The sequence below is a fragment of the Equus asinus genome, chromosome 6 (genome assembly GCF_041296235.1).
Source record: "Equus asinus isolate D_3611 breed Donkey chromosome 6, EquAss-T2T_v2, whole genome shotgun sequence".
Taxonomy (NCBI): Eukaryota; Metazoa; Chordata; class Mammalia; order Perissodactyla; family Equidae; genus Equus; species Equus asinus.
Genome location: NC_091795.1, coordinates 63,950,722 through 63,978,248, shown reverse-complemented (window position 1 = coordinate 63,978,248; position 27,527 = coordinate 63,950,722). Strand labels below are relative to the sequence as shown.

The 27,527-nt window shown below is 44.1% G+C and overlaps 1 protein-coding gene across 3 annotated transcripts in view; it reads left to right on the top strand.

Annotated features, from left to right (window-relative positions):
* PRKCE (protein kinase C epsilon) overlaps positions 1-27,527 on the top strand; it is a 496,436-nt gene that overhangs the window by 368,127 nt on the left and 100,782 nt on the right. The window lies entirely within an intron of this gene.

Here is a 27,527-nt window from a genome sequence, read left to right as displayed (position 1 = left end):
TTATTGAAGTTCCCAGACGCGGGAGTGAATGTTGGATCTTGGCAAAGTGAGATGGGGAATTTCTGAGCGTGATATTTGAATAAAGAAATCTAAACTAGGAAAAAAAAAGTTTCCCAGATCTTATCATTGTACAATGAAGAGTTGTATAAAAACTATTTGTCCCCACCACATGTTTACTTACCAATGGGCAGGATATCTCGCAGGCCAAAAGTTCAAACTACTGTGAGCTCCCAAGTGATGTGTGAACTTCAAATGAACTGGCTTCAGAAGTGGCTCAAAAAATGCTTTGACCCACAAATGCTCCTGACTCCCGAATGTTCCCCAGTACTTGCCACAGTCCTTGGTGATAGGGTGTTACATATCTGGAAAGATGAAACGAAGACATATTGATAACAGCTCCCTCCCGACTACGTACACTCACACACAACACTTTTTCCAGATATTTCCGTGTGAGTAATATTCTTGTTCCATTACATCAAGCTTCCAGGCTTAGCCATACTTTATAATGGTAAACAGAGCTCCTCTACCAATTCCAGCCAGTGGAATGACAGAAATAGATGATTTATTTTGATTTTTTTAAGTGCTGCTTTACTTTGAATTTTCATACTTTTTGCTGTAGCAACTATGAATGTCTTCGAGTTGGGAACTCGGTCTTACCAATCAACATTTGAAGTGCCAGCACAGTTTTTGACTATTAGTACATATTCAGAAAATGTCTTTCAAGTGCAATTTATCTAGTTCCTAGGCATCGTATCTACTGTTAAAATGCAGTTTAAGGGCTGGTCCCGTGGCCGAGTGGTTAAAGTTCCGTGTGCTCCACTTCAGAAGCCTGGGTTCGTGGGTTCAGATCCTGGGTGCAGACCTACTCCACTCATCAGCCATGCTGTGGAGGCATCCCGCATACAAAGGAGAGGAAGATTGGCACAGATGTTAGCTCAGGGTGAATCTTCCTCACCAAAAAAAAAAAGGAGTTTAGCATGGTGGCGAGATCACAGCCTTGGTTTAAGTCCCACCTCTGTTTTAATTGGCTGCGTGATTTTGGTCTAGCAACTTCTCTGTACTGCAGTTTCTTCATCTGCAAAATGAAGATGGCAGTAACTGATCAGGCTAATTCTGAGGATTTTAGGAGTGGCTATAACGTGAAGTCGTTAGTAAACGATATAACACAGAATTTGCTATGATTTTTCTTACTCTTCTCTGCAGCTTTAGCATCTCTTGCTCTCCAGCCTCGTACCTAGTGTCTCTGGGCCTCTCACCCCTTCCTTCTGTGAGAGCAGCAGTTCCAGGGAGCTCGGAAAACAGTTATCAGTTCTGCCGCCATGTGCTTTTCACAATTGCACTTGACCCCCCGGGGCTCCAGGTCCCCACACTGATGTTCCAAAAAACTGTTGCTAAATAAACCTCTACCTGGGCCCGTCCCTTTTATCTCTGCTGACCATGGTTTTTTGGCTGTGTTATTGGTTCATGTTATTTAAAAAAAAACAGCTTTGCTCTCAGAGTCTTCGTCTTCCAGAAATCTGCTCTGGCTAGTATTAATACTTTAATATTAAAGTATCTTTCCTCTTATTTATTGTTTGTTCAAGAAGTGGTTAAGGATGACAATATTGACATTCGAGATGAGGCCCACTGGATTAGACCCCAAGTCTCCAGCTGCCATTTCCTTGTATAGCTCATGTTCACTACTGAGCTGGGGGGAGGATGCTTGGGGTCCCACCACAGTCTACTCTCATTGGGGTTCTTTGTGGGTCTCCATGGTATCCCAGATTTAGTCATCCTTTACCTGAATTGATTGTGGTTGTGCTTCTGGGCTGCCATGCTTATAGGCCTGTGCTGTTTCTAAAATTGCCATTTTTTACCTACTGAGGATAGGGCATTTGATTTGGGCTAATATCTCAGAAAGTCTTGACTTCTCAACCATGGCTGGAAGCTCCCTGCAGGCAGGTTCTATGTCTCATGCATCTCTCTGTGTTCTCTGAGCTGAACACAGTGTCTGGCTCACAGTGCGTGCCCAGGGAACATTAACTAAACTGAACCGGACCGGGCCTCAAAGGGTGCCTGGGATTGTAGCCGGAAGAACTGGAGAGCTAGGGCATTCCGGGGAGAGGCTTCCACATCAACGAGGAGACAGGTGGGAAGCAGGAATGGTGAAGGGTGAACAGCAAATAGACTGCAATTTAGTGACATACAAGAGTAACTGGAGGACAGATGGACGGCGGTGTGCTCTGAATCCCTTAGAACACTGTTGTCTACTCCGGCTTCAGGTTAGAATCACTCGGGCTACTTTAAAAACACACCCCCTCCTGGCCTCACCCTAGTTCCGTTAAAACTGAACCCCTGTGGGTAGGGCCTGGGGAGAGTTCTGGGGATGAGTTGAGAACCACTGACGTAGGAGATACAGGGACACTTCACAGAATGTGGCAAGAGTCCCACAGGAGGCCCCTAGGAGGCCTCTTATACTATGAATTGCTAACAATCCTGGGGAAATGGCAAAATCTGCCTCTAAGTCTTCCAAGCTGGAGTTTAGAATTCTAGAGTGAAGCTAGAAAACTGGGTGAAAATCAGTGAAAGATCTGTTTATGACAGAGTTAAAACAAGGCCTAATAACACTCGGGGCAGGCAGTGCTAAAGACTTACTAAGACTTCACTTCCCGTCTTTTCCCTTAATTGTAACCCTTGCACTCTGAAAACTGCTGATTTCCTCAGTGCTTGTCAACTGACTAACCTCAGTTTAGAATGTAGTTCAGACTTCCCCCTATATCTAGGTCACAGTGAAAGCCGCCATATGTACCAGGAATGAGGAGTTTGCAAGTGAATTAGGGTACTGTTTATTTTTCCAGTATTCAAAATAAATCATTCAGTTTAACCGTCACATCCTGACTTTTTGAAAATGATTTCTGCTCATGAGTAAGTAATATGAGGTATTCATTTCATAAGTAGGTTTGTCATCTCCAGGTCTTCAACTTCACGGCAAGGACACAACCTCAAATGTTTTCATGTCAAAAACCTCAAATAAGTTTTCAAGAACTTATTATTCTTGATTGTAGAGTACTGGGTACACCCAGGTCTTATGTAAGAATTTTCAAGCAATGTTAAAACAAAACTAAATGATTTCCATGGAGGGATCAGTTCATTAGTATTTCTTTCTGTAAGTCATGGCCTGGTGCTTGGGCTTTCATTAAGTCATAGACGTTACAGAGCACATATACCCCCTTGGGAACACATTGGTTTTTGTTTTTGTTTTGTTTCGTTTTTGGTGAGGAAGATTGGCCCTGAGCAAACATCTGTGCCAATCTTCCTCTATTTTGTATGTGGAATGCCGCCACAGCATGGCTTGATGAGTGGTATGTAGGTCTGTGCCCGGGATCCAAACCCAGGAACTCTGGGCTGCTGAAGCGGAGTGTGCAAACTTAACCACTGTGCCACTGGGCTGGCCCCCACATTGGGTTTTAAAGAGAGGGAATCACATATGCATATTTCTCCCTCCACCTGTTTGAACTCAGGTCACATCCATGTTGGTTTCCAGAAGAAAGGCAGAAAAATTTACAGTGCAGAAAGTTGCAGTATTTGCAGGAACTGTGGGAATCTCGGCACATGGTCTTGGACAGGCTTCACAAGTTTTGGCCTGAGTAACCACGGAGGCTGTGACTTTGGGTTTGTTTACCAAGCTAACTGCCAACTCACCAATAGTAGCTTTTTTGCTTAATGTGGAATAAACAGCATAGTACTGAAGTGTTTATTGGAATACCTTTCCATATGCATCATGGCAAAGTCTAGATCCGTTTACATTACATTATTTTGTTAAATTTAAAATTCTTTGAGCTGGAGGAATTTGCTCTAAAACTGCCCTGCCAACAATTTGATGTTGAAAAAGCCAGTCTCCATCTTAACAATTCAGCTCAAATACTCTTATTTTCTACACTAACGACATTGTATGAGCTTTTCTTTTCTGTGGTTGATTTTTAGTTATCAAAATGTATGACTTCTATATCACAGATTATAATATAATTTGATGTGGCAGCCCCCTTACCAGGAATCCCATTTTTATTTTTTCTTGTATTTTTTAATATGTGAGTTACAGCTAAACTCCCAAAGCTGACTACTGGGAATACTAGCCAGTTAATATTAACATTATTGAAAATAGTAGGTTAATGTGAAAAGGAAAAGGCAAAATTGGCAAATTACCAGTTTCTCAAGGGCGAGTACCTGCTGGTCTTTATAGCGTGTGGATCTCGTTGATTTCCCCGGCGACCTTCACTCCCCCCTCCCCGCCCCCCTCCCCCTACAACGTCTTAGTCCCGAAAAAATAATGTCGACCCTTTTTATTCTTATCGAGGTGAGGAAAAGGTTTTTCTCGTTTGTTTACTGCCTAGATCAGTTGGAGTTTTTCAAAAGGAACATTGGTAAGAAGAGAAAACAAACAAAAGTAAACAGGAGAGGTCAGAGTCCAAGATCCTGTTCCAAATTTAAATGAGGTCCAGCCGCAGAGCAGAACCGCCAGCCCAGCTTAAGAGGTACAGATGCCAGCCTGCGGTTCTCTTCCCTTTGCCTCTGGAGAACCACAGCCCCCCTTTAAAGCCCATAGCATATCCCCCTCTTGGTTCTTCTAGTTAATTGCAACCATGGCGTGAGCCCTGAGCCTATACTGTTAAGTAACTAACAGGACGTGAGGTCTCCCCCAGGCCTTCTCCATGGGAGTCCTCTGTCCATCTTATAAAATACCAGCGGTTGGGGGCAGGGCCTCACCCCAAAAGCCCAGCTGTAGAGACCTTCTTCAAGCTCTCCCAGGTCACCAGTACGGTTACTCCAGCCTAACTATGGGCTTCTTCATGGACACCCTTATTCACAGGCACTGTCCTGGCCAGCATTTTGAATTTCAGACCTCACGCTACTGGCACTTGTTTCGCAGGTGGTGGCATCTTCAACAGAAGGAGAACATAGTCAAGTTTCAGAAAGTAGATTGGCCTCGCTGTAGCTCCTGCCCTTTCAAGCCCTTTTAAAATTGTGGTGGTTTCCTGAGAGACCCTCTTTGTTTGTAACTTCATTCTAAACTCACAAGGCAACTTCCCTTCCAAATTAAACATTTGAAGTGGGAAAACCTTGTGGGACCTTCAGAAAAACAGTTTTCGAAAGGTGTTCTGTAAATATTGGATTATTGCTGCTCCTTGTGCCAAAATCATGTTAAATAAAACAGTTTCAGATCTGTACTTTTACTGACCCAAAGCCCTCTTTCATCACAATTATGTCCTTAATCTGTTCTAGGATCATTGCCATCATCTTATCGCTCTAATTATAGCCCCCAAAAATGCAAAATATGTTATATAACTCAGAGCTTGTTTGGACTTCTTATAGACTTGCTTATATGGCAAGAAAAACAACTTTCAGTCCAACAGTGGAGGGTAAGAGTCATACATGTGGTAGTTATTTCAATTTGGTTTTTTAAAACTAACTTTAGAAATGCGCAATTGATATCTTTTTTAATATATTACATTAAAATTTTTTAACTCAAAGGGCAGTTACATAGTACACTCCTAGAAGGCAAGTGTTGCCTATAAGGTATATGGTAAATAATAGAAACAGCCACCAATCTTCTTCATTATCAGTAAAAAATGAAGTCTTTGGTGTGTGTGTGTGTGTGGTGGGAACGTGATGGAGGTGGGGGGCAGGGGGCAGGGTTTTAGGCACCTGAGATGATCCATTAGAGAAAGTAAGGTAAGAGAGGGGCTCTGTTACTACTGATGGTTCCCTGAAACTCCATTATGGAATTCCAAATGGAAACAATCAGAAAGAAATTTCTGTTTGTGTGTCCATGAATCATTATAGTTCTTATCAATCTCTCTGAAAATGTGGGTGTCTTTGTGAGTGAAATAGTGGCTTTTTATGTAGGAGTCTCTCCTTTATTCTTTCTTTTTTTTTTTTTAAAAAAGATTGGCACCTGAGCTAACAACTGTTGCCAATCTTTTTTTTTTTTTTAATGCTTTATTTCCCCAAACCCCCCCATACACAGTTGTATATCTTAGTTGCAGGTCCTTCTAGCTGTGGGATATGGGACGCCGCCTCAACGTGGCCTGATGAGCGGTGCCATATCTGTGCCCAGGATCCGAACCCTGGGCCGCCGCAGCAGAGCGCGCGAACTTAACCACTCGGCCACGGAGCCGGCCCCTCTCCCCTTTATTCTTGTGGCAACCATCTCCAAGCAGATGCAGAGTTCCAAACAGGGAACACCTTCCTGTGTAGGAAGGCTCATGAGTGTCTGGGCCATTGGCTTGAGTGTCCTGAACATAGCAGCAATGGGTGACATCATGGGCTCTGTCCTCATTAGGATTTCATGCCAGTCACCTTGGATTTGAGGCCAAAGTACACTTCTAATCCCGGTCACCAGTTATGCACATTAAATTCATTTCCATACCATAAGTATAGACTGGAGACTCTGCAAAACACTGGACTAGAGATTAAGAATATAAAAGAAGGGTAACTTGGTGCTTAGTGGCACAAATATTTGGTAAATATTTGTTGAATGAATGAATGAATGAGAAAGTCTGGACTTGGTTCTTAAGGCACTTATAGTCTTGTTTAGCAAGGAAGATTTAGCTACATGAAATAGTGAAAGGGCACTTTAAGTCCCAATTGTATAACACGATTTGTTAGAGAAAGATGTTAATGGAATCTAGTCTGGGATAGTCAGGGAAGGCATTCATCAAAGAGGTGGAATGGGAGCATTTGAGTTCTCAGAGATGAGTGGTCAGGGAACGCTACAGGCCAGGGGTCCTCACAAAGTGTTGAAGGCAGGTGTAAGTAGAGAGAGAGGGAAAATGGTGGGGCAGCTTCAGGGTTAGGGAAGATGGTGAGGACACTCACCTGACCAGAGAAGGGGAAGGAAGAAGAGTTTGGGTAGATAGGTTGGGACCAGGTGATGGAGCCTATAGATCCCACTGTGATAAAAGGCCGCCTCATTGGTTGACATGGAGCGAAGCAGGAATTTGGTCCACCTGATTCCTGTGGCTGGAGGAGCAAGTGTAAATCCATCAGTGGGTCCAGAACTCCATCCCTGACTGAGTAGTGGCCCCACGACTATGTATACTTGTGGATATATAGCTTCTACTTAATGGTTTTGTCATCTCATTGTCACGGTATGGTTCAAGTATCTTTCCTTCCAAAATACACAGGCCAGTTCTTCCACCCAGCGTCCCCTGTTCCCTAAACTGCTGTTATGTGTCAGAGAAGCCTAGCAATGGCCTTAGTTGAGGTCAAAAGGTGCTTTGGGGGTTTGATTCAAGTGTGACAGCTTAATGTTTGCCTGGAGACATTCCATGTAATAAATACTGTTGTATTCAGCTGTGACATGGTCCCATTTTTATGCTAGTGCTCAGAATTTGCTCTTCACATTCTTCCTCTTGAGTTGAGGGCGTTGCTGAGTTAGCATGCTGCCACTCAATTTGGGGTTTATATCATTTAACATTTTCAATGCCAAGTCCTACAGAAACCAGGAATGCCCCCCAGCTCCTGACAGCGGTAGGAGTGCCATAGGGTCACCACACACAAATCTTTCATTTATGCTAATTTAATTATAAGTGGTTGTCAAGGAAATAAATTAGGGCGAGTGAGCTATGGGCCTGCTCAGTGCTCAGAGGCCGTCAGCTCCCCCCGCCTCTCCAAGCAGCAGAGTCTTTTCAGGAAGAGGGCATCACTCTGCACCGAGTGATTCTAGCGTGTGTTAAATCATGTGCTTGTGCCTTATTATTCTATAGTATACTTTATTGTATATGTTATGTATTTGTACTCACATTTTATTTCAAGAGCAGTATGCTACACAAAACCACATATCCTATACTCTACAGGTGAGTTAAAGCAGTATTTTTCAAATGCCAGGTCATGTTTGACTAGTGGGTCATGAAATTCATTTAGTGTGTCTCCATGAGCATTTTTTCTTTAGTGAAATAGAATAGAATAGAAAATATTGGCATGCACCCATATTTTCTACATGTAGTAAAGATAACAGTTATATTGGGAAAGAATCTCAGTTACTTCCATGTGTGTATAAGTATGAAACTGTTTCCCAATAGAACTATCTTTACTACATGTAGAAAATATGGGTGCGCGCCAATATTTTCTCCCCTTGTATGTGTATAAGTTGGCCATGTATGTGTCTACACGTCTATACTTACTGACTCATCAGCACTGCATGTTGTGGTTAAAAAAAAAAAAGGTGGTGTAAGGAATGTTCAAAGGAATTCTGACCGTGCTCTTTGATATGCATGATTTTGCCTCACATGCTGATTTATCCCTTATTCCTGCTGAAAACAGGCTATCGCTGTTTCACTGGTTTGCAGACATGGTGAGGCTAGTGCTATTGGAGGAACTTCTCAGGCTCTGAGGAGCAGAGCCTGTGTGTTGTTTCATTCCTTCTCTCATCTTCCTCTGAGGTATCAAGGAGGTCCACTCTGCTGTAGAAAGTAGGGTATGTTAGACTCTAGGTCTTGATCTACCGTGTGGGGTGCTGGCAGAGGAAACTGAGTCAGCAGGTGAGAGACCAAAATAGCACCCCTGGAGGGCAAAGACAACACCCGGAAGGATGCCTGAATCACAGAGGACATCCTCCACGATCATGGGACCACGGTGTCTGATGGTGAATGAAATTCTTCCCCTTCTTCCAGAGAGATCAGTGCCCCCACTCACCCAGCAAGCTATGGCTGGGATTCATTCTTGGTGGAGGTCCTGGGGGGAGGGCCATGGGGCAGACCCAATTCCTAAAGGGTCAGCTGCCATCCTTTGTGCTGAGCAAACTGGCTGCTCAAAGGTTGGCCGAGCAGCCAGTGTCCTGTCTGCAGCTGGTTTGGCATTCTCCAGCACTCTGGTGTGGGCTCCAGGCCTTGTCCCACCTCTAGGGCCAGAGGTGGTTTTGCTCAGGAATGTGTGGTGACACCTTGCTGCACAGGGCAGTCTTTCTCAAAGAGTGGCCCAGAGGACTTTTGCTTCACGTCAAAATCACCTGCTGAAGCAGAAGCTCTGGGCTGAGTCCCAAGTGGTTTTAACAAGCCTTCCACGGGAGTCTTCTGCACATTAAAGTTTAAGAATCTCAGCTTTAGGGTTTCTTTGCTATCACATTGAAAGATGGAAAAACTTAAGCATGTAGGGTGCATTATAATTAAGATGCCTTAGCTCTGGGTTCTTCTTCTTGGTCAGGGTTTTTACACACATGGTTGAAAACTTCAAAGGGAGGGGAGAGAGTCAACTCTTCATCTGCAGCAGCAGTAGAGCACTGGCTCAGGGCCTACACCTTGGGCAAGACCCCTTCGGGCATCCTCTTGAAAATACCACCTTATAAACAGGGACTTGGATGGCGTTCGAGAGGTGTCTGACATTCTCTGTTTATTTCTAGTAATGAGTGAACGTTGTTAGAATAGCCCTCTTTCCATTTTCATCCACCAGTTAACAAGAAGCTCTTCAGAGCGCCACATAGGCCTGAAACCTGAGCTTTCTGCTCAGCACAGCTCTTTCCTCAGCTCAGCACAGAAGGGCCGTTCTCAGCCTTGTTCACTGTCCCTTCTCCTGAAGTGCAAGGTCAGGAGAGATGTGTCTGATATCCAAGAACTACTGGAGGGAGAAAACCTGTGGCTTTTTTTTTTCCTGGAGACCCAGCCTTCCTGGCCATATCTGTCTCTAGTTAGAGAAGTTTCGAGGCACAGGATGAAGAGCAGGCTGAGCCAGGCGAGCCCATGGCCAAGGGCTCCTGCTGAGCTGGGCCACTTGTCTCATAGCTCTTTGCTAAGCTGTTTCCTAAAAACTCACTGGAAAGAGAGTGAGAAATCTCATCTCCAGTTGGCCAAGGGAACCCCCAGCACTTGAACTTGACAAGACCTCGCTAGAGGTTGATAACTGATACCTGGTGATGCAGGTGCTTTTTTTATAGAGCCGTGAAGACACGTGGCTGGAACTAGGAAAAGGCAAAACACACATCCTGGAAGACGTTGTTCTGGGAAGTCACCACACCCTGTGTGTGCAGGCTGCTGAGCTCACAGAGTGGTCAATGTGGGGAGGGCTTCAGTCGGCACGTCGTGGGCAACTTGCTGAGTTAGAGATCACATAAAACTCAAGCCGGTCATCCCATTTTAGATGTCAAATGTTTGAGAAGCTGTGCATTTCGAAACACGGGAGTGGATCAGGACAAGCCCCTCCACAATGTTGGGTGTTTTACCTGTTCAAAGTTCAAATCAAAGCAATTCCCTTTCTCCTCTCTTCTTATTTACTTACTTAATTAACTCACTTATTTATTTATTTATTTTTTACTGAGGAAGATTAACCCTGAGCTAACATCTGTTGCCAAGCTTCCTCTTTTTTGGGGCTTGAGGAAGGTTAGCCCTGAGCTAACATCTGTGCCAGTCTTCCTCCATTTTATTTTATTTTATTTATTTATATTTTTGAGGAAAATTAGCCCTGAGCTAACATCTGCCAATCCTCCTCTTTTTGCTGAGGAAGACTGGCCCTGAGCTCACATCCGTGCCCATCTTCCTCTGCTTTATATGCAGGACACCTACCACAACATGGCTTGCCAAGCAGTGCCATGTCCGCACCTGGGATCCGAACCTGCAAACCCCGGGCAGCCGAAGCAGAACATGAGCACTTAACTGCTGCGCCACTGGGCCAGCCCCCTTCCTCCATTTTATATGTGGGACGCCACCACAGTATGGCTGACAAGTGGTATAGGTCCACACCCAGGATCCAAACCTGTGAACCTGGGCTGCCAAAGTGGAATGCACCAAACTTAACTACTGCACCATGGGGCCAGCCCCTTCCTTAATTATTTTTGAGTGAGAATGTTAAATGACTCAAAAGCAAAAACTTAGGAAAAGAAAATTTAAGAGACAATATCTTGGCCTAAAAAAAAATCATATCCAAGCGTTTCCATACTGATTGCTGACCTTTGACCTGTATACAGGAAGGTTTCTGTCAAGTACCAAGCAAAACCTAGCATGGAAAATTGAACTTGATTTTAAAATGTAATTCTGTCTCTTGGTTTCACCAAGACTAGCTGGCAGCTCATTAAATGTAAAAAGTGCTTTGAAAATTGGAAGGCCAACACACATATTAAGGATTATCAACAGTCATAAAATCAATGTCTTTTAATTTAACTCGTACACTTCTGCACAATGGGGAAGAACTGCACCGATGATCCCGCCTCCCCGTCACACCGATGTTTAGTGACTTGCTGAAGGGCACATGTGGAAGACTAGGAGAATTAAGTTATATTTTCTGTTCTTTCTCTGACTAGCTGTAGGACCTTGGTGCAGATATATGAGGATCCCTGTGAGCTTCAGTTCTCTCATCTGTGAAATGGGGACAACACTCCTTGTCTACTTCATTCACAGGGCAGTCCTGAGGCGTAAACAACAGCATTTTGAAAAGATGGAAAAGTCTCACCTTGTATTCTTTTTGTATTTTGTATTCCCCCATCAATTTCCCACTTTTGGGGATTCCTCACCTCCAGCAGGGACCCGTGTGTGGTTCACTGCACTCAGCGTCCCACCAGCTCCCCTCTGCTGGCACCTCCCGCTGAACAGATAGCTTTCTGAGCAGGGGCCTCAGTTTCCCCGTAGGGGGCCAGGGCAGGGCTGCCCAGTGCAGAGATCTGCCCAGTTGTCCTTGATCTCTTCTTTCCTCGCACTTAGATTTTCTCTGGGGAGAGGCAGGTGAGAGCTAGAAGTGATCTGCTTTGCCTGGTGAAGGAAACCAGGGTTTTACAGGTGAGCACTTCCTTTGGGTAGGAAATGCTTGAGCTTTGAATGCAAAAGGGCCTGGTCAGTGAACTCAGAGCCTTCTCCACCTGGGGAAATTCTGCTCATCCTTCAAGACCCAAATCAGTGTGACTCTTGCCCTCTTCCTTCTCCTTCCCAGAGAGAATGTGCCCTCCCGTTCCCATGTCCACGTGGCACACATCGTGGGCTGTAATAGTCGGGCCTGGGTCTTATGACTTTCTGATGATGCCCGATGTCTGACCTTTATAGGAGGAACTTGATAGAAGTCGTAAAAGCAATTTAGTTGGCTCTTCCCTGCAGTCTAGAGTCCCAAGAACTTCCTTGGAGTCCCCTGATGGAGATGACTTGAGCTTTATAGTCCAAGTTGGAAGGGCAGGAGGAAGAGACAGGCCCTCCTTTCCCCTTCTGGACTGGGGCAGGTTGTCTGTTCAGGCTAATTCTTCCTGGACTTTTACTTGTTCTATCCCTGGTGCTATTCATTGGTCTCCAGGGGCCTCAGGGATTCTGCTGAGAAGCTCCCCAACCAGTCGGTAGTTGCAGAACGGCCTTGGAGTGTGATGGAAGCTCCCCGCCCCCCGTGCATGAGTGCTGCCCTGGTTTCTTTCCTGTCCTGCTGATGCACACAGCCCAGCAGCCCCCTCCCAGGCCTACAGATCCTTTAAGCCTCTGTTGACTTAAAGTGGTCTGAGATAGGGTGAGATGGGACAGCGTGCCCCAGATTGATGCAAAGCCCTTTGCACACACATTTTGCAATTCTGTGAGCCGAGACCAGAGTCCAGGTCTTGAGGAGCAAGCTGGTTTAAGCCTGAATTGCTCCTGAGAAGTACTCTGGTCAAAGGGAAGCAAGTTTTATATCTGCTACAGGAAAAACCTTCAGTTTCCTTGTAGCTGTGGGCAAGTACTCTCACTCGATTCTGTGTGGGTCACCAAGGGTTGAGGCCCCTCACTTCTTTCCTGCTAGGAACTCTCGTAAGTTCCACCTGCTCTAGAAAGCCTATCTCCCTCTCCCCTCATTGGTTTCCTTCTGCCCAATTCCTCATGCTTTGCATCACTTTAGCTCTTGAGGACGTACATTTTATGTTCTGTGATTAATTCCCTGTGATTTATATTTCCCCATCATGACTGTAAGACCTTTGGCGTAAAGACCAGGTCCTTCTGTCTACTGAATCCATCACAGTGCTGGCCCCAGCGCATGCTCTGAGAGGTGCCTGAAGCTCAGTCACTACGGCCAATGCTGAAGGTTGGAGGGTAAAACCGAGCCCCCTGACTGATGCGGAAATTTGGAGGCCTTGCGGTCTGAGAGTCTTGGCATTTCCTCCATCAGTCTCCTGTTGCTCACTCCTCTGCGGGTTCATGGGGGTGGCTTAGGTGAACTCATGGCCTGGGGTGTACACCCCCAAATCTGTAAAGTCACTTCTCTTGAATCATGTTTACCTTTCACAAGAAGAGAACTGAAGCAGGACAGTTTAACAGAAGGCCTGCCACCAAGACTAGCACTGGCAATTTCTTAGGAGCCCTTTGTGATGGTAGAGTTTATGAAATTTAAGTCAACAGTCTTCCTTCTAATCGCCGAGCCAGCCGTGAGAAGCTGTCTGAGCGTTTATTTGCCGAGCCGTCCCTGCGTGCCTGTGCTGGGGCACACCTAGACTCCGGTGTTCCGCTCATTAAAAGGTGTCTAATTTCTGTAATCACCTCGGAGTTTAATGACTTTCAACCATGTGGGTTCCAGTGGAGAGAAAACATTATTTCTAGTCTTCTGGTTTCCTTTCCTGCCTTCCCCACCTCCTCTGTCTTTCCTTGCCCCTCCCTTGTGAGCTGAATGGATTATAAAATGTTAGGTGTGACCTCGAGGTTGGGAAGGAAGAAAGATTTTGTTTCCCCCTCCCTCCCGCTTCCCCAGCACTGGCCCCCTGAGGTTCCAAAGGTGACCAGGGCAATTCCAGGACACTGCTACCGGGCCTGAAAGAACATGATTTTTTTTTTTCAGCCATGTCCTGGGAGTAATTTAGGGGCAGACTGGCACATTTTGGATGACTCTTCTCCCATTTCTCTTCCTTTTTGTCAAAGCCTCACTCTTCCAGAAAAAAAAAAAAACCCACAGTGATTTTTCTCAACGCCAACTGTGGGCAGAAGCGTCTCCTATGCCATCATCTGAGAAGCCCCATGAAGGCCCTGATTCTCAAAGATCCTCTTCTCTTCCAATCTCTCCGCACTTCTGTCCTGTGGCCGATGGGAGAAGAAGGGGGAGGACAATTTGTGGGTCAGGTCAGGTCAGATGCTGCTCTCTTAGGCAAGTCCCTTAATAAGTCCTGAGATGATTTCAGGTCTTCCCTCAAGAGCTAAGCTGATAACCAAGTCTCTCTGCCACTGCAGTTCTCAAAACACTTTGAGCTCATGTCGTTTGATGCTCAGATCTGACCTTCCCAAGCAAGTCACCCTGAGTGCCTTACAAGCAAGCTGTTATGTGGCTCCTTCTGTCAGCTCTGGGGACAGCCCTGAGGCAACCTGGGCTTGGTGGTTCCTGGTGGCAAGGAGCTGTCCACGTACCTCAGTGTCCTCTACACAGGCTATCTATCCCTTTCTCTCTGAGCCACGACTATAAGGGTTGGGAAGCCGTGAGCAGGACGGGTGTCTTCATCTCACTTTTACAGATGAGGAAACCGAGGTTCAGAAAAGCTGTGTAGCCTGTGGCACAGCTGATCCCCTGAGTGCCAGGCAGTGACCTTGCCATTCATCTCACCAGCTACGAATTTTAAGAAGGCTCTGGTCTCTCTTGGGGACCCTGGAAGTGACTTCCTGGATCTCACATCCGCTTTGAAGTCAGGCTGCACGTCAGTTTCTTAGGGGCTTGTCTGTCTCTTGGTGTATTACCACTTTCAGGTGCTGTTTTCTCTCTCTATTTTTTTTAAGGCTTCACTGAAGTAAGGTAGGAAACAAATACTCAGGGATAATTCCCGATGCATGGAAAGAGGAGAAAAGCCATATAATCTAAGGTTGTGTCCCTTTCAACATGAACCTGGTAGACGAGTATGTCTAAGGTTTGAGGCTCTTTCAAAAGTCATTGTATGCAGACAGTGTGATCCTATATATAAAATATTAATGAATACACACACACACACACAGACACACAAAGAACCAACTAGAACTAATAAATGAGTAGAGGAAGGCCACAGGATGCAGATCAATATTCAAAAATCAATTGCATTTCTGTATACTAGCAATGAACAACCCAAAAGTGAAATTAAGAGAACAGTTTCATTTGCGATGGCACTCAGAAAGAATCGAATGCTCAGGAATAAATTTAGCAAAAGAAGCTGAAAACGTGTATACTAAAAAATACAAAACATTGCTGAGAGAAATTAAGGAAGATCTAAATAAATGGAGAAACAGTCCATATTTATGGATTAGAAGACTCCGTATTATTAAAATGGCATTTCTACCCAAATTGGTCTACATGTTCAATGCAATTCCCATCAAAATCCCAGCAGGCTTCTTTGCAGACAATGATGATCTGATCTTAAAATTCACATGGAAATTTGAAGGACTCGGAATAGCCAAAGGAATCTTGAAAAAGAAGAACAAAGTTGGAGGATGCACACTTCCTGATTTCAAAACTTCCTACAAAGCTACAGTAATCAAAATAGTGTGGTGCCGGCATATAGATCAGTGGCGCAGAGTTGAGAGTCGAGAAATAAACCCTGACATTTATGGTCAATTGACTCTTGACAAGAATGACAAAACCGTTCAATGGGGAAAGGATGGTCTTTTCAACAAATGGCTGACACTGAGATCCTTCTCCCACACCATACACTAAGATTAACTCGAAGTGGATTATAGACCTAAATGTCAGAGCTTGTCATACAACTTCCTGTGAAGTTACAAGGATAAGAATGTTGAAGGCTGGGGGCCCTGGCAAAAGAAATTTATAAGCAGGAATGTAAGATTATGTTTTTGTCAAGAACTTCGGTGACTTCAAAGAAATAACTGGATGTGAGAGGAAAAAACAGTGGAAACGTGGTGAGAAGCCCTGCTCAGAGGAGGAAGCATCAGTTCTTCCAGTGTTTGGACACCACTAGTCATTTGCAGCCTAAGAAATCTGGACCTAAGAAGGGCCTTTACTATGTTAATAAGGGTGCTTACTTTCTAGTATAAAATAGCTACTACTTATTTCAAATTTTTCTTATTTCTTCTTTCCTCTGTGTAGCTCTTCGTTTTCACTGTCACAACCTCCTGATGAGATAGGAAAAGAGTTAGAGCATCTTCACTTTTGCTAACACTGATTTCATACTTGCTATGTGCCAGCCTCTGCTCCCAGCACTTGAGAAATTACTCACTCCCTGAATTCTCACAGCGGCCCTCGGATGTGGTGCTCTTAGCACTCCTGTTTTACGGATGAGGAAATCGAGGCAAAAGCGGTTTTGTGACTTGCAGCTAGTAAGATGCAGAGCTGGGATACAAATTCAGCAGCGTAGCTACAGGACTGTGACTCCTCCTCACGCTGGGTACCGCCGCTCGTCACTTGCGTTTGATAATTGAGGAAACAGCAGTGCAGGGCCCTTAAGTGGTTGTTCAAGGTTCTACAGCAAGTTCCGTGTTACTTTGTCTAGTGTTTTTCTACTGTGTCATGTACTCATCCAGCCCCTGCCCGCTAAGAGTGCTCATCCCTCATATGTAAGGTCTTAGGTACAGAAGAATTACAGGAGAAAGAAAAATCTTCAATCCTTAGAGCAACTCCTGTCCAAATTTAGGATCTCTGCAGCTTGAACCATGCACAGAAGCCAGGGTTCAAAGACTTCCCTTAGAAATCGTCTAGTGCAGTCTCTCCATCAGAGCTAATCTTCATCAAAAGCTCACGGTGTAGCTTCTGCTTGTGCGTTTCCTGCAATAGGAAGCTCACTACCTTGTAACCGTCAGCTATTTGATAGCCCCACTAGATAGAAAATTCTCCTTCTTTTTGAGCCCCAGTTGGCATTGGCCTTGCTGTAACTTCCGTTCTTAATTCTGGTTCTGCCCTCTGGCGCGGTGCTTAATAAGTCTGATTTTTACGCGCCAGTCCTTTGTAGTTAGAAGCAGGACTCAGCAGTCTGCTCTCCTGGGTTTGAATCCTGGCTCTGCCACAAACATGCTCTGTAACCTTAGGGCTTAGTTTCCTCATCTGTAAAATGGAAACAAGCTGTTTAGAGGAGAGCGTCGGGTAAGCCACATTGGTAGGAGCTCAGTAGCTGTTCACTGTTATACTCAGAAACAATAATTACTTCTATCTGAATCTTACTTCTTCACTATTAGTATCCCTGGTTCTTTAACCTATTGTTTCACTATTGCTCTTGACTTTCAGGCCCATCACTTTTAGATCTTGCTTTTCTGAATGTATTTTATATTCCAATATCTGTCACAAAAGATAAGCCAGAGCCAAGCTCGGGTCTGACCCATCTGACTGTGCCCGCTTGTGAGCAGAGCACACAGTAACTCAGATGCAATTAATTTGTCCTAACGAGGCCTTCTGATAAAGCTGCTTATTTCATATGTGTCACCTGGAGGGGTTGTATGGTACTTCTTTCTCAAATCCTCTCCTTTCCTTTCTCAAAAGGTATTGTGTTGCTGAAGACAGAAATTGGCAGTAATTAGTAGATTTAGGTGTTTCCAGATTTGAGATCTTTTCCTGTTGAATTCCTATTCATTAAGAGTTTTACTATGCATTATGAGTATCTCTTTATCTAAAAATAAATATTGGGTACCAGTCAAGCCTGGAGTTAGGTTTTGTCCTCATCACACCATCCTCCCACTGGGTGGTGGCAGGGCTGAAATCACCTCCTTCCATTCTTAAAGATAGCTTTCAAACTTTTGCTTTTCTTAGTGTTAGAATTAATGGCTCTAATAATAATGGGAAATGGTTCTAATAATGGGAAAACCCAAGTGTCTAAAACAGATGAAAGCACGTCTGCTCTGACCGGGAGGTGGAACTTGGAGCTGTTAAGGTTACTATTGCTGCGAAGGAGATCACCTCTAAACTTGGAGGCTCAGCTGGTTGGTTCCAGCTCAGGGAAGTCAGATGGTGGCTTGAACAGTGGGGGCCGGGGGGACTGAAGCAGCTGGGAGCTGGCTGAGCATCTTTCTCCCTTCCTGGAGTCCCAGAGCCTCTCCGTGTGGTCTCTCTGCATGGGCTGACCTGAGCTTCCTCACAGTATGGTGGCCTAAGGGCAGCCAGACTGCTTATGTGGTGGCTTCAAGAGAGAAGATTCCAGTGAACAATGTGAAAATTGCATTGCCTTCTATGACTTAACCTTGAGAGTCACGTAGTATCATTTCTGCCGCAAAAGCCCGCCCAGTTTCAAGGGCATGTGGAATGAGAAATACTGTTGTAGGATCTGGAAAACACAATCTGCTTTCCTCTCAATTCCTCCTGACACAGGACTCTTTAAAACATACTTTTAAAGTTATTGGTATAAAGTATTGGAAAGAGAGTGAGATTTAGGATAAGAGAAGGAGGACTCTCTTTTCGAGTTCTTTTAATTTACTGAAGGATTCAACTCTACGACTTTGTGTTTTTGTTTGGTTTTGTTGTTTGGGTTTGGGTTTTTTACTCAAGCATTCAGGAATTCAATTTGTGCCTTCTCAAAATGAGGGTTTGGACATAGCTCCGCGGTCTCCCTCGCCAAGCTGTCGTGAGCATCAGAAAAGCAGCCACTTGAGAAAAGATCTGAGTATAACTATCTGTTAGGATTATTCTCAATGGCTCTTACACCAGCTGAAACACAGAAGAGGCAAAAGGCCGCTCGCCAGCTGATGGACGGATGAAATGCACCTTAGCTTCAGACCTCAGGAGTTACCCTCTAACCCAGTTCCTTTTCCTCTGCCCCTTCTTTGTCCTCACTTTTTGGTGAACAACAGCAAAATAATGGGTGAATTCACGCCTCTCTCAGCACTTTGCAGCTTGAGCTGAAGGGAATCTTGGAGACCATCTAGCTCAGTTCCTGTGAGGTAAGTGGCCTGCCCCAGCTCACACAGATGTTAGGCAAGGCTGGAGGGACGACCGGGGATTGCAGCTTCTGCAGGGAGGCGCTGACTTGAGCTTTCCCTCCTGACAGGACACAAATGTCCTAGGCTAGGTGGCCTAGGGCAGGTCAGGACAAGAGGAGGCCAGCTGGCCACGCTGTTCATCCAGCCCCTGGAAAGCTGTAACAGGCCTGGCTGGGATCCAGATGCTCATTGTGTGGAGATGGAATGAAATGTTTCCAAAGGAACTGGCTCATTGTTTAGGATGCTAAATATTTATTTGATCAAATCAAACTTCAACTGAAAGAAGCCAAAGGTTCTGAATTTTAAATCCCACAAACCTGATTTGGAGGTAATCGGCAGTGGGGAAGGGGAGGTGAGAATTGTTTCCAATCAGAAAATTGTGGTAGGGGCCGGCCCCGTGGCGGAGTGGTTAAGTTCGTGTGCTCTGCTTCGGCGGCCCAGGGTTTCACCAGTTCGGATCCTGGATGCGGACATGGCACCGCTCATCAGGCCATGGCTGATGACACTGAGGCGGCATCCCACATAGCACAGCCAGAGGCACTCACAACTAGAATATACAACACTATGTACTGGGGGGCTTTGGGGAGAAGGAAAAGAAGAAGAAAAAGATTGCAACAGATGTTAGCTCAGGTGCCAATCTTTAAAAAAGAAAGAAAATTGTGGTAAAGAGGTTAATGCAGGACACAGCCTGCATATCATCTGGTGAGAGGAGAGGTGGGCTGCCACCAAAGCAGAACAGACCCAGGTGCTTCCAGTTTTCCAGATGTTCCAAAAAGTTCACCAAATGCCCTGGATTCGGTCACATTGAATGATCCTTTATTTTATTACTGAAAATGACATTTTTAAATGAAATAAAATAGTATTAATGCCTGTTTGCCTGCATTTTTTTTTCCTTTGGCCAGTAAAGTTCTCTTCTGCAACTTCTTGGGTACCATGGCCTCCTCAGCCCATAGAACATTGCATCAGCCGGGGTGATTCGTATCACTAGCTCCTTTAAGTAACTAGCGTGGCTGTGATTGGTCTGTCCTTACAGAGCTACTGACTTGGAATCTGATTCAGCAAAATGCATCTTTGTGACTATTGAGATACATCTTGCTTTTGCAGGGATTAGAGAGTTTGCTAATGTTTCCAAGCAGATGTGAGGGGCATTTCATCATTTTGGTTATTCCCTGGCATGCCTGTGCATCTCGGCATTCTCTAAACCCAGCGTCTGGTTTGGGCCATCTGCTTGCCATTTGTAATGTGCTCGTTTAGGACAGCATCTGAATTATTTTTTAAATAAGCTAAAATCCAGGAGATGTTGAACATTTTAGAGATTAGCCACCAAGAGTGTTTCTTATTGCTAATTTGACATTTCCTTACTGCTTTGTGTTCAAGGTCATGAGTTTGCACTATTACCACATATATGGTAAAAATGAAAATCAAACAAAATAAAAAACCTTAAAGAACTAAAGAAAAAGATAAGCATTGAATTAATTGAACATGAATTACTCTGTATTTTTATTAAAGATCGCCAGAGCCTATTGTTGGCTTCGAATTGTGTTCTATTGAATGTAGGAAGAAGAATAGTTTTGCTGTATATCTTTTCTCCAAAGAACAGACTATTTCAATTTAGGGATGCATTTTCAGCCCCCCAAAACTGAAGTTAACAAAATGAATGGCTGAGGAAGCAAGTTCACGTGTAATCACCACCAATAAGGTCAGACAGCCCTTCGCTTCCATGAGCACTGCTTGGACAGTCCAAGAACCTATACCATTGAGAGAAGACTCTGTTCAAGGTTCCATCTTGCCTGTTGTGAATGAGACTTTGGGTGGGCAAAGCTGCGGAGGGTTAAATCTCAGAGCTCCCCTGCCCCTAGGTGGCCCATGTCCACACCAAGACAGAGCCAGCATCCAGAGGGAAATGGGCATGAGCAGAGAAGGCAAGCAGGACCCACTCACGTTAGCTGCACAAAGCAATCCTTCCCTCCAGTGCCGCTGAGTTAGCATGGGCCAGTGGGAACAGGGCTCCTGGAGAGTTCCATATGCTTATAAGATGATATAGCCTTGCTCACATTGAAGGTCTGTGTGTCTATCCCAATGACCCAAAGAATACTCTCTCTAGTCTTGTCAATCTTACAATCAGATTTTCTTTCTTTCTTTTTCTTCCTTTCCCCAAAGACCCCCAGTACCTAGTTGTATATTCTTGTTGTAGGTCCTTCTAGCTGTGGCATATGGGACGCCACCTCAACAGGGCCTGATGAGCGGTGCCATGTTTGCGCCCAGGATCCGAACCAGCGAAACCCTGGGCTGCCAAAGTGGAGCGGGCGAACTTAACCACTCGGCCACGGGGCCGGCTCCAGACTTTTTTTTTCTTTAATTGTGTCCTTTTCATTCTAATTTTTTCCTATAATTTATTTAGTGTTGTTCTCTCTGGCTCTTTGTTATTCGCTGAGGCCAGTGTCCTAGAGCCATGGTGTCAGGCTGTGTAGAGTAATGGAATTCTTCCTTAAAATGAAACCCACAGAGCAGCTCACTCTATGAAATTATAAAAGTGGAATCTCCTTTTACTGAATCAAGTTGGGAGACTTGGCTGCCTGGTGGCTGGCCCCCGACACACCTCCCTTAGCATCTGTGATTAGATCCCCTCTTGTAGTTGTTGGGGGGAAGTCAGGATGGGCAGTCAGAGTCTCCTAGAGATGAGCATCATGCTTACTTTCCTGAGCACTATTTCAGCATCCCTTTCTCACTCGTGCATTAACTAAGTATTTCTTGCTCTCCTACTAGGTAGAAAGCACTGTATCAGACGCTGGTCACGTGGAAATGATTAAGATAGACATGGCCCCTACCCTCTGGCTGAGGATAGGATTTTAGACTTTCAGCAGCAAAATCTGTCCCAGTGCGTGGACTAGTTTGCATCCTCTGGCAACAGGTCGTCCCTGTGGGCACTCCCTGGACAGGTGGGTCTTACCCAATCTAGTCAGCCTCTTCGTGCAGAGCATTCCTCTTAGGAAGCCATGAGAAGCCCAGCATGCCAAGAAAGTCTTGCTGTGGTGCTTAACTGTCCTTGGGAATTAGGGACTGGACACAAACTATGGGGCTAAGAGGTCAATGGGAAAGATGGACAGAATGATGGCTGAGGCTCTCTGCAATGTAATAATAACATTCTGTTTTCTTTATTTTGGATTGACCACCCCTCCCTCCCCCCTTTACCACCGATCTTCTTTTAACTAGGAGTTGAAGGATAAAAACTCAACTTATTAATGTATGTTTTCCTACATTTAAAACAATAGCACACAAGTCTTGAAGTATATCTCTCATTTTACCAAGTGTATTCTTGGAGATCACATCAGAAAGCAGAGTGGGGAAACGCTGGTCATTTTTTCCTCTACAATCCAGTTGCTGAGTAGCTTGCAGTTAACTGCTTCTGCCACTAGAGGGTGTTCGTAGTTGCGAAGGTAGAGCTGAGAGGGTGACTATTGAAGCAGGGGATATTGATGAAATAGCAACTGGTTATTACGCTTGATTGATCCAGGGCCAGAAAGAGCAGACCGAAGACCTAAACACTTTAGGCTTAGCTCGGTGAGTGAATTTGTGATATTCTAGGAGAAGGAATTTGGGAATTGCCCTCCTTTCCAGCACTGTAGTATACTTTTTTTTTATAAGCAAGATCCTAAAGTGAAGCAGAAAAAAATGGACCAAAAGTCAGGGGCAGAGCTGTGCTTTTCTTTTAAAAATAGATACATAGAAACATGTGTTTGTTTTTTCCTACTTGGTGTTTTTGTTTTACTTCTAAAACGAGAACAGCTGAAATAATTTCTGAATTGTTCTGGAGTTTTGAGCACAGACTCCCAGACGGTTTCTGTGGTCTAGGCCCTCAAAAACCCACCTGACGAGGGATGAAGCCCATCTTTGGAAAAAGCTATTTGAGGCTATGTGAAGCTGTTTGTTTGTTTTCCCCTGTATTTGGAAATGGAAGTCAAGCATGCTCCCAGGACAGAGAATTCTGCAACTGTGACCCTCTCGAAAGGGGCAGGAAAGGATTTGCACAGCGTTTTGCCACACAAAGCCTCGTCTCCATTCTTTCTGCTGTAATAATCCTTACCGGTGACTCCTCTTCTGCTGAAATGGGGGTAGCATTTTTTCTATTAAATTCATTTAAGATCAAAATTATTCAATAACTTGGGAAGAGGGTAGGGGATTCATTTCTGATGACTTTATAGAGTCCTGGTTATAGAGTCCTCTGAGCCCCAAGAGTTGTTGACTGTAACAAGGTTTTAGTCCTCAAGTGCTTCATTTGCTCATTTTTGCTGTATATAAGGATGGCTAACTGTCTTTCGAATATAGTCTTATTCCTTTGGCACCCAAAAATTATCTAAATATATTTATAAGTGAATTTCACATGAATTTCAATTAATGGTGTGCTTCTTAATACTAACTATTCCACAACCTCAAATTAATTAGATTTCCTTGGACTGATGGTCTCTTTAAAAAAATGGTATGAGAGGCTAATGGAAAGGACAGTCTTGGCAACAAATGCTTAAACTGTAGCCCGAGGGATTTAGATTTTCATCAGCAGCCTGTGCCAGAGCAAAGTCTTACTGAATGCTATCTCTTTTCTAGATTAGATAGAAAGAAGAATTAGGGAGATACAAAGAAACGTTTTCTCAGGCTGCTTACACTCTGATTTGGGTGACAGTACAAACTGTGGGAATTGGGAAGTGCCTCATGGGTCTAAAACTGGTAGCATGATAAACTACTACAGGAGGCAGATGCACCGTCACAGAATTTTTTCTAATTCTCTAGGCTCTCTCTTTGAGCTCCTTAGTACCACAGAAGTTTTTTTTTTTTTTTATCGAGGTAACATTGGTTTATAACATTATATAAATTGCAGGTGCACATCATTATATATAGTATTGTATATAGCTAGACATTATATATAGTATAGTATAGAGCTACTTCATGCTCGCCTGGCTCTCCTTGCTTGTCTCAGTCCACGGCCTGTGGAATTTATGTCCCTGTGCATGTGATTGAGGGGGTGGGGATGTGGAGGGAGAGATGGCACTGTGGTTACTGACAGTGAGCTGAAGCTTTCTACACTTGTTGCTCTTCATTTTTAACCAGAATATGAAGGAGAAAGTATTGACCTTCTAACTTAGAAGAACGTGCTCTTAAGTTATTTGACCATTGTACTTTCTCGACCCTTCAAGATGTTTTATTTAGATTCTTCCACGCTTCAGAGCCGGATCATAGTGTGGATGATAGTAATTCTCCAAGCTTCTTTTATTCCGACAGGTAAAGGAGTGGGGGGGGGGAGGGTTGATGTAATTTGTGGTTTATTTAAACCTGAAAGCCTGCTATTAAAGAAAGTGAAAAGGAGGAAGCAACTGTTAAGACCTGCACCTTGAAAGAATGCTGTTTATTTAGTATCCAAGGGGCAGGGAATGTGTCCATGGGTGAACTAAGCCACTCCTCCAAGAATCTCAGTGAGAAACAATGTTTTGGGTTTGTCGTGGTTTCTAACATACTCTTGAAATAGTCTATTTCCCAATAAGTGAAAACAGACATTATTTCATGCAAACACTTTCTCTGACGCCACTGACAGACCTTCCATCTTCTTGTCTGTCCAATGGAGTGTCACAGTTGGAAAAAGAACGTGGCCATTTGGGTAAATGGTTTGTTGTCCTTCCCATCTGAGTTGCCAAATAGTATTTGTGCGTGAGGACCACAGTTCAGAGAAGATCTGTTGTAACTAAATTTGGAGAAATTACTTTTCAGATTTTAGCACAATCCCTTTTACCTTCCCATTCTAGAATTAGAGACTTCTGACTGGTTTTGCTTTATCTTCATGATCCAGATCTGATGTCACTAGAGGTCAGAAACATATGCAGAAGAGAAAATTTAAATATTTTCCAAATGGAAAATTATCTGAAATATCTCCATTATATTTCTGAACCATAAATGATCACAGGTGCTTTGAGCCATGTGCTGATTCCAGGAAAGTGTTTGCGCAAGTTTAGAAAATAGAACGTACTAGTTGATTCATGCTTTCGCTGATGGCATTGTCTCCTGGGAAGCTCAGGCACCCTTGCCTTATGCATATGGGGCTGATGGAATGCTTCTGTTTAATTTGTCTTAACTATCTCTTCTGAAACTATATGGCTCCCCCCCCCCCCCGCCCCCAATCCTTTTGCAAAGATCCAGCAGCAGCTCTCCAGAGATTTCTATTTCACAGACATTCCAAAGGGCTGGATGCTGATAGCTTGGCCTCCATTTTAACTTTGGCATTTCCCTTGAGAGAATGTAGGGGTAGCAGGCTGTGACCTAGAGGAAGGACATGGAAGTGGTAAGGGGCTTCAGGGGTCTGCAGGGAGATGAGATAGCCCTGTAAAATATCGGGTGAAGGGGAAGCATTTATAAACTTCCTTTCCTGTGTTTTGCTTTTCCCCCTCTGTTTCTGCCAGCACGGCCGTTTGAGGGCCGGCTTGGCTAACGTCCCCCAAAGGAAATGTTGAAGTAATAAGAGTCACCTACCTTTATTTAGATCTTGCTTTCCTTCGCTTCCTTTCTTTTCCCCCAAATTTATGAATGGAAGTAGATAAGCAGAGGCTGAATGGGCTAAGGCTGTAGACTGCATCTTAATTTCTCAGTCTCTGGGAAAGGCGCAGGGAGCCATCGACTCCAGTTAGAAATCCTAGACTTATATTCATTTAACAACTCTATGTTATCCAGTACATTTTGTTCAAATAAATCGTGAAAATAAGTTATTTCTAGTGCTCAGGGCATAGTCTGTGAACTGATCTGTCTGTATCTCTCGTAAATTTTCCATTTGGCTGATCAGAGCAGGGCAGAAGTTTCTCGCTGTACTGTTAGGCTACAGGCAACTGTTGTCACTGGCTGACCCTGGGTTGTAAGTACGTGGGAACTTTGTCGAGGGCTTCACAGAAAGGAGCAGAAGAATTAGTTCTGTGGTGAGGTCTGCCATCGGGTTGGTGGGGAGCCCTTGCTAATTATCCTTTTGTCAGTGCTTCGGTTTTAAACAAGTTGGCAGAGTTTTATCTTATCCAAACAGATACACAGAAAAAGAAAACTAATTTGGGCAATTAGAATTGGTGGTAAATCTGAATTATTTGGACTATGTTCAAAAAGATGACGTTATGTTACTTCTGCGCATGGACAGGAATTAGAACTGCTAACAAATTGTTGCCAGGTAGAGATTCCCAGAGCCTTCTATGATAAAATGATAAGGGTCATTTTAATTAGCACATTTACTAAATAGATGGGTGCTGTGGATGTGTAAAAATTCGTGTTCTTAAAGTCGTTACATATTTTTGTGCATTTGAATTGACTGTTAATTGGCCAAGCGATGCATTTCTTTATAAAGATAAATTTTCAGTTCACTTCTGTTCAAGATATCACAATATCATATTTGAACAAATGCCAAATGGATGAAGTGCACTGTATACTGAGACCTTGTCCATCAAAATAATTTGGTTCAAATAGTTGGCTGCATGGGAAAAGAATGGTATTAAAGCAGTGGTTTAGAGCCCTGAGAACAGCCTGAGGTGGCCTCTGAGAGGCAGTTTCAGCCATGCCTGGGAGGTGGAGGTGAAGAGGGTACCTGTCGGCCCAAGGCAGGGAGCTTTGTGCTCTCTTGCAGTCTTGCAGTCTCTTCTGTGTGTTCAGTGCATATACAGATTTAGGCCTAGCCTACGTGGTACAGAATGAAACACCAAGTATAATTTCAAGGGTAGACATGTCTTGGAGTTCTGAGAGAAGGATGGAGAATGAGCAGCTCACGTGTTGGAGGCACACTGCCTTGCATCTAGTAGATGCTTAAAAATATCTGCCAGAGATTGATTGGCATTTAGGTAGTTACTGCACCAAACTTCCAATCAGTTTAGCAGAACCCGGTGGCCTGAAGTTGCAGGATTGCTCATCATTATGAAGCCAATTCACTTCGTAAGAAGTACTTAGCTCTCCTCCCACTTGGCAAGCCAAGAATCTGACGCAAAGTGGGGGAACGGTAGAAGTCATGTGAATCTGGAAATATACCCCTTTTCCAGGCATTTTTTTTTAGAGTTTCCTGGCATTGGATTGTTTGTAGATCGGAATTGCAAGAGAATGCAAATTTTTTACATAATACTGTGGTTGAATGCAGGGTTTCCTCACCAGCTCACTAATTATTTCACTAAGTAAGAAATTAGTCAGAAGGCAGTTGAAAATTCCTTTGTTCTCATTGTTCATGAGAGACTGGTGGTTTGCCTGCACTTTACATCATTGGTGGGTAGGTTCTCCCTGTGGAATTCTTACAACAAGGATCATGCATGTGTATAAACCTTAGCTGGCCTGTGTCTAGGATGAAGAGAAGTAATCTATTTGGGTGAACCGCTTAAGTAATCAGCCATCTAATTAATGAGCATGCTATTCTGTTCGGTCCAGTAAGGGATTAGGTCCAATAAGGGATTTGGAAAGAGACCTATGGGGCCACTCTTGGAACCAAGCCCATAAAACAGTATTGAATTGGGTTATCTAGAGTATGATGCTCACCCACCCTGGTAATTCAGATAGTCTTAGCTAATCAGAACCAAAATTATATCAAATATATTGATTGATGTCTTATTAATCATTCATTGTTTCTTGCTTGACTATTACATGCAAGGCATAATTTCTGCTCTCAAGGACTGAAACAGTCCCATTGAAGAAGTAGGGTAGAAAAATAACACAGAGTTAAATAACCCTCTCTGCCTCATCGATATTAGCCGACGGTATAAGGCTACC